Source organism: Callithrix jacchus, chromosome 8 (assembly GCF_049354715.1).
Source record: "Callithrix jacchus isolate 240 chromosome 8, calJac240_pri, whole genome shotgun sequence".
Classification (NCBI taxonomy): Eukaryota; Metazoa; Chordata; class Mammalia; order Primates; family Cebidae; genus Callithrix; species Callithrix jacchus.
In genome coordinates this window covers 124,341,874-124,348,066 of record NC_133509.1, presented here as the reverse complement: position 1 = coordinate 124,348,066, position 6,193 = coordinate 124,341,874, and the positions used below count along the sequence as shown (strand labels likewise).

At 46.0% G+C, this 6,193-nt stretch overlaps 1 non-coding gene and 1 pseudogene across 1 annotated transcript; both read right to left on the bottom strand.

Annotated features, from left to right (window-relative positions):
* Nucleotides 1-374: 374 nt before the first annotated feature.
* On the bottom strand, nt 375-1,337 carry LOC118145167 (ATP synthase peripheral stalk subunit d, mitochondrial pseudogene; annotated as a pseudogene).
* Nucleotides 1,338-5,312: 3,975 nt separating this feature from the next.
* On the bottom strand, nt 5,313-5,419 carry LOC118145223 (U6 spliceosomal RNA). Its single transcript, XR_004730351.1, has one exon. It is a non-coding gene; the product is annotated as a U6 spliceosomal RNA (small nuclear RNA).
* Nucleotides 5,420-6,193: the final 774 nt, after the last annotated feature.

The window sequence follows — 6,193 nt, the reverse complement described above, 5'->3', positions numbered from 1 at the left end:
TTTCTAGAGAAAGGAAGGTGAATGGTGAACTCCAGATAGGGTGCCAAGGAGTCCCAGGAAAATTCCGGCACGGACCAGACTTCCAGGGGCACATCTTGGCATTCCTTAGCCACTGTCGGGCAGAGTTCCTATTGTTTTCCCCTCTTGCTGTAGTGCTGACCTTGCTAAGCTGTTAGCATTCCACGCAGGTGTGCACCACACAGTCCTCTTTGAGCTGTTTGTCTGGCCTTGGGCAGCCATTGTTGGAATACTGGCCTCATTGGGGATTCTGTACTATCTAGGCAATCACCTTCCTAGCAAAGGGTTCTGGGTTTATGGATGCAGCTGAGGACCTGCCTTCTAAATCCAGTTATCACTCACAAAGACACGGAGAGTCATGCAAGCTGTGGCCCAGAGGAGTGAGAATGGGTATGCTTCCATCTGCCCCAGCCTCTTTTCTGGGGCTATCCTCTCCGCCCTGCTGGATGAGCAAGAAGTGAGTTCCACTAGCAAAAGCATTTGCTTTCCATAGCTGTCTAGGCAGGGCCAAGCAATGTGTTCTAGTCTCAGCTCCAGTCCGCTGCAGGCTCTAGATCACATCCTATAATCTCGCCGGACCTCATTTTCCCCATGTGTAAAGTAACCACTTTGGTACTAGATCCTAAAGTTCCTTCTAATGCTAATATGCTGTCCTTGTACCTGAAAGGCTAATGGTTTGGGTGCAGATTTAAATTAACTCTGATGATAAGGGCTCTTTTTTTTTTTTTTTTAACTGTATAATTACTTTTATTTTTAATGTCCAGAATGTGTAATATAAGGGCCAGAGCCTCCTCCTGGACTCAACCAAATTCTCTATTGGTTGGTGAGGCCAATAGGGATACTTTTGCTTGTCCAATTTGGTTTCTGGGAAAGCTTCATTCAAGTCCTCAATGGTCATCTGTTCAAATGGAATTAAGTTCTTATACTTCTCCATCTTTTTCTCATATTCTACAACCCTGGCCTTTGAGAGAGACACCCACTGAGCACAAGACTTCACATCTTCTTTTTCTTCAGCATCCACCAGGGCAGTATATGGATCCTCTGGTTTAGGAACCTTCAGGGCATTAAACTTCTTCTCAAAGTCATCCACCAAGCCTGCTTTAGCCACATTGGCCTTGTAGTAAGCCCAGTCAATAGATGGTGGATTCCCAGGTAAAGCAGCCAACCTGGAGGTTAGGCTCTCATTCCAGGATTTCAGGGAATTAGCAATGGCCTTTTGGTTTTGGGGTATGATCTCCCAAAAAGCTATCCAGTCAATGGTTTTTAGAGCAAGTTTTCGCCCAGCCATCTTGGAATCCTTCACCGACCCCAGCTGCCTCGATAAGGGCTCTTTTAATGATCCGGGTCCTCAGTGGATTGTCAAGAAGTAAGGTGACCCTTTAGGAGTTTCCTTCAAGGTTTCCCAAGCCCCTACTGGTTTGAAGTTGCATCAGTGTCATAATATTGTCATTTTATGTCATCATAAGGTCATTTAAAATGGCTCTGTTGTTTTTTCCGCTTTTTTTCTTTGTTATTTTTTTTTCCCTGATTCACCAAGCACAGGCCCTGTTTCTTGTTTAAAGGATGCATTCTGACATTTCTGTGTGATGCTAGTTTGTGATTCAGAGACCAAAATACAGAGATTCCTGCAAACTCAGGACGTATTGGCTTAGCCTTCTTAAGAGCGGACAGGGTGAGCAGTGGGGAATTACTTTTTCTAGTCTGTTTGGAGAGCTTGCAGATGAATTTGTATCCTTTTGTCCTTTTCCACTCAGCAAATATCGACTTTGACTCTTGGCTGTGAGTGGAGCTGGACTGAGTGTGGCAATCTTTATATAAGGGCTTCATCTTCTCCCGGGCAGGACCGTCCAAAACTTGTGGCTGGAGTGTTGTTGACTGGGACCTAGAGGGGGTCTTGATTGCTCTGTTTGCTGAGGCTCACATGGAACCAGCAGAGAGGCCTCCACACCCGCAGCAAAATAGCCTGCAGAGTTGGGAGGGCAGCTGGATAGCTTTTTGGTAATCATTTGTTTTCAGCCCTGCCAAGGCTGCTCTTGAAACCCAAGTTGAAACCCAAATTATTCACAAGTATAATAGCCAAGCTCCCAGTTCACATTGTATCTCCCTGCTGAGATATAGAAGGAATGGGGCTGTTTTCCTGAGAACTGCGTTGTAAAATACTTGGTAAAGGGGCGTCCACAGATTACCCACATACTGAGTTTTGAGGAATTATAATGTGCTAATCCCGGGAAATGAAGTCCCTCAACAGAGAACCCAGGACACACAGGAGGGGCTGGCTGTCCAAGTGGCTGTCTCCAAAAGTGCACCTTATGTGTTTCTAACACAAGGATAAGGCAAGGGGAGCTGAGCCTGCAAGGCCAAGACAGAGAGCCCCGGACAAGGCAGAGGGAAATGATTCAGATGACAAGAGACACTGAAAACTACAGATATTTCTTAAGGGAAAAAGCCTTAGAGGGCCTAGGTGGGGAAGTGCTGGGAGCGACTCTTCCCTCTCATCTGATGTTTGACCACGCCACCTTCCTTCCTCCAAATCTCCTGATCACTCTGACATCAAGAGTAATGTTCATGCAGGCAAAACACAGCACTCTGTGAACCAGCCCATGCCCACTTCTCATTTCTCCCAAACGACTGTTTGATTAATGAAAATGGGAAAAAAACGGGAAAGATAGCGGATGGGTCTCCTCAGCATATGGTTTCTGCAGATGGGTTGATTGATTTCCATGGTTTTTCACAAAGCAGGAAAAAGACAATATCCCACTTCCTTTCTTCCCTTCAGGTAGGTTCTACTGTTATTCCCATTGTCTGGATGAGAACCTGAAGTTTAAAGTGGTTGAGTAGCTTGCCCAAGGTCATGTGGTAAGAATGCTGGAGCCAGGATTTGATCCTAAACATTGTGGCTGCACGCCAGGGCCCTATGCATGGAGAGACAGGAGTAGCTCCCAGAGCCAAGCTGTAGACTTGAATTGTGTAATTTTATGTGACACTTGTGATTACAGCATGGGCTCCAGTGTGAGTCTGAATCATTAATAATGGTGATACAGATTTATTCCCGTTTTCCGTGAATAAGGTAGTTCATACTCCATGTTTCCCATACGTCATTCCAGTCTTCCCCCGAACCCTGGAAGGTGGTTATTTTTATTCCCCTTCATAGAGGACCTGGGCTGAGAAAGGCTAAGTGAGTTGCCAGGTCCACACAGCCTGTAGTTAACCTATCTCTGACTGGCTCCTCAGCTTAGGCTCTTCCCACTGCATCTTGCATTCACTTTATTTATTCATTATCTTTTGAGAGGGAGTCTTGCTCTGTTGCCACGCTGGGGTGCAGTGTCATGATCTCGGCTCACTGCAACCTCCGACCCCTCTAGTTCAAGCTATTCTCCTGCCTCAGCCTCCTGAGTAGCTGTGATTACAGGCACCCGCCACCATGCCCCACTAATTTTGGTATTTTTAGTAGAGTCAGAGTTTCACTATGTTGGCCAGGATGGTCTTGATCTCCTGACCTTGTGATCTCCCCACCTCAGCCTCCCAATGTACTGGGGCTACAGGAGTGAGCCACCACGCCTGGCCTGTTTTGTTTTGTATATAGTGTCGCTCTGTCACCCAGCTTAGAGTGAAGTGGTGCAATCCTAGCTCATTGCAACCTCTGTTTCCTGGGTTCCAGCGATCAGCCTCTTGCCTCAGCCTCCTGAGTAGCTGGGATACAGGAACCCACCACCACACATCTGGCTAATTTTTGGATTTTTAGTAGAGATGGGCTTTCACCATGTTGCCCAGGTTGATCTCGAACTCTTGGTCTCAAGCAATCCAGCCACCTTGGTCTCCCAAAGTGTTGGAATTATAGGCATAAGCCACTGTGCCCAGCCTCACTTATTTATTTTAGAAAAAAAAAAAAATGCTTATTGAGCACTTACTATGTGTCAAGTATTGTTCTCATTGCTGGAGATGCCATGGGATATAATGAGAGACAGAGACAAGGTCTCTATTTTCTGCAGTTTATGCCAGGCAACAGCAGCCTGGTGTAAATGGGCCTGGGATACCCACATAAATTAGGAGAGTTAGGGGCACATTGCCCAAGACCTGACATGAAGGCCCTGAACCTGCAGTGCCCACAGCCTCCTCTGTGGTTGGGTTTTTTTTTTTTTTTTTTTAAGATGGAGTCTTGCTCTTGTTGCCCAGGCTGGAGCGCAGTGGCGCGATCTCCGCTCACTGCAACTTCCGCCTCCCGGTTCAAGCAAGTCTCCTGCCTCAGCCTTCCCAGTAGCTGGCATTAGAGGTACCCGTCACCACACCCAACTAATTTTTGTATCCTTTTAGTAGAGATGGGATTTCGCCATATTGGCCAGGCTGGTCTCAAACTCCTAACCTTGTGATCTGCCCACCTCAGCCTCCCAAGTGCTGGGATTACAGGTGTGAGCCACCATACTTGGTCTTGTGGCTAGTTTTTTGTTTTTTTTTTTTTTTTTTTGTTTAATTTTTTATTGGATTATAGGTTTTGGGGTACATGAGCAGAGCATGCAAGACAGTTGCGTAGGTACACACATGGCAGTGTGCTTTGCTTTTCTTCTCCCCTTCACCCACATTTGGCATTTCTCCCCAGGCTATCCCTCCCCACCTCCCCCTCCCACTGGCCCTCCCCTTTTCCCCCCAATAGACCCCAGTGTTTAGTACTCCCCTTTCTGTGTCCATGTGTTCTCATTTTTCATCACCCACCTATGAGTGAGAATATGCGGTGTTTCATTTTCTGTTCTTGTGTCAGTTTGCTGAGGATGATGTTTTCCAGATTCATCCATGTCCCTACAAACGACACGAACTCATCATTTCTGATTGCCGCATAATATTCCATGGTGTATATGTGCCACATTTTTCCAATCCAGTCTATTATCAATGGGCATTTGGGTTGATTCCAGGTCTTTGCTATTGTAAACAGTGCTGCAATGAACATTCATGTACATGTGTCCTTATAGTAGAACGATTTATAGTCTTTTGGATATATACCCAGTAATGGGATTGCTGGGTCAAATGGAATTTCTATTTCTAAGGCCTTGAGGAATCGCCACACTGTCTTCCACAATGGTTGAACTAATTTACACTCCCACCAACAGTGTAAAAGTGTTCCTTTTTCTCCACATCCTCTCCAGCATCTGTTGTCTCCAGATTTTTTAATGATCGCCATTCTAACTGGCGTGAGATGGTATCTCAATGTGGTTTTGATTTGCATCTCTCTGATGACCAGTGACGATGAGCATTTTTTCATATGATTGTTGGCCTCATATATGTCTTCTTTCGTAAAGTATCTGAAAAATATGGAACGCTTCACGAATTTGCGTGTCATCCTTGCGCAGGGGCCGTGCTAATCTTCTCTGTATCGTTCCAATTTTAGTATATGTGCTGCCAAAGCGAGCACTTGTGGCTAGTTTTTAATCTGGGATGTAACTGTTGAGATTTGGATCCTTTAAGGAAGCTTAATTACTTATCATTATTTATTAAAGGAGAAGTACAATTATGGTAGGAGATCCAGAATGGGACATTTTGGAGTTAGGCAATTTGCAGTTTTAAAACTTGGGTTGACTTGGGAGCAGGTTGCAGAGGGTGGGCCATCTCCTAGGAGATTCTGTCTCCTTGCTTTTCTTCTACACCCACCCAGGCCCTAGGTCTGGCCCCACCCTGCTATCAGATAAGAAGCTGATACTGCAAAGAGACTGCCTACTAGGTGCCCGGCTCATTCAGCCGGTGATTAATCCAGCAGGCACCCTTGGTATTACTCCACAGGGTGATGCAGGCATTTAGGGTGGAACCTGTGTGAAGTGGACCTGTCCTTTGAAGCAAGGTTAACATCTCTGCCCCCACCCTTTAGATGGTGATAGTATCTGCCCCTTCCCTTCCCTGTTCCTGTACCAGCCCCCTAATAACAGCATTCATTTCTCCAGTTGAGGACCTAAAATGGGTTTGTATGTGTCAACCCTTTGACTGCTTTCCCTTGGCAGACTCTTAACTCCAGATGATGCTAGCGGAGCTTTTCTCAAGTTTTCCTTTTCCCAGTTTCCCAACTTCAGGCCCATCTCTGTACTCCAGGATTTCCACAAATGCCGATGGAGTATCCTGTCCATGAAGGGTCCCGGCAGGGAGAGGTCAAGGTCTTCTATGAGGAACATTGAAGATGATTCTCATCGGGCCCTTA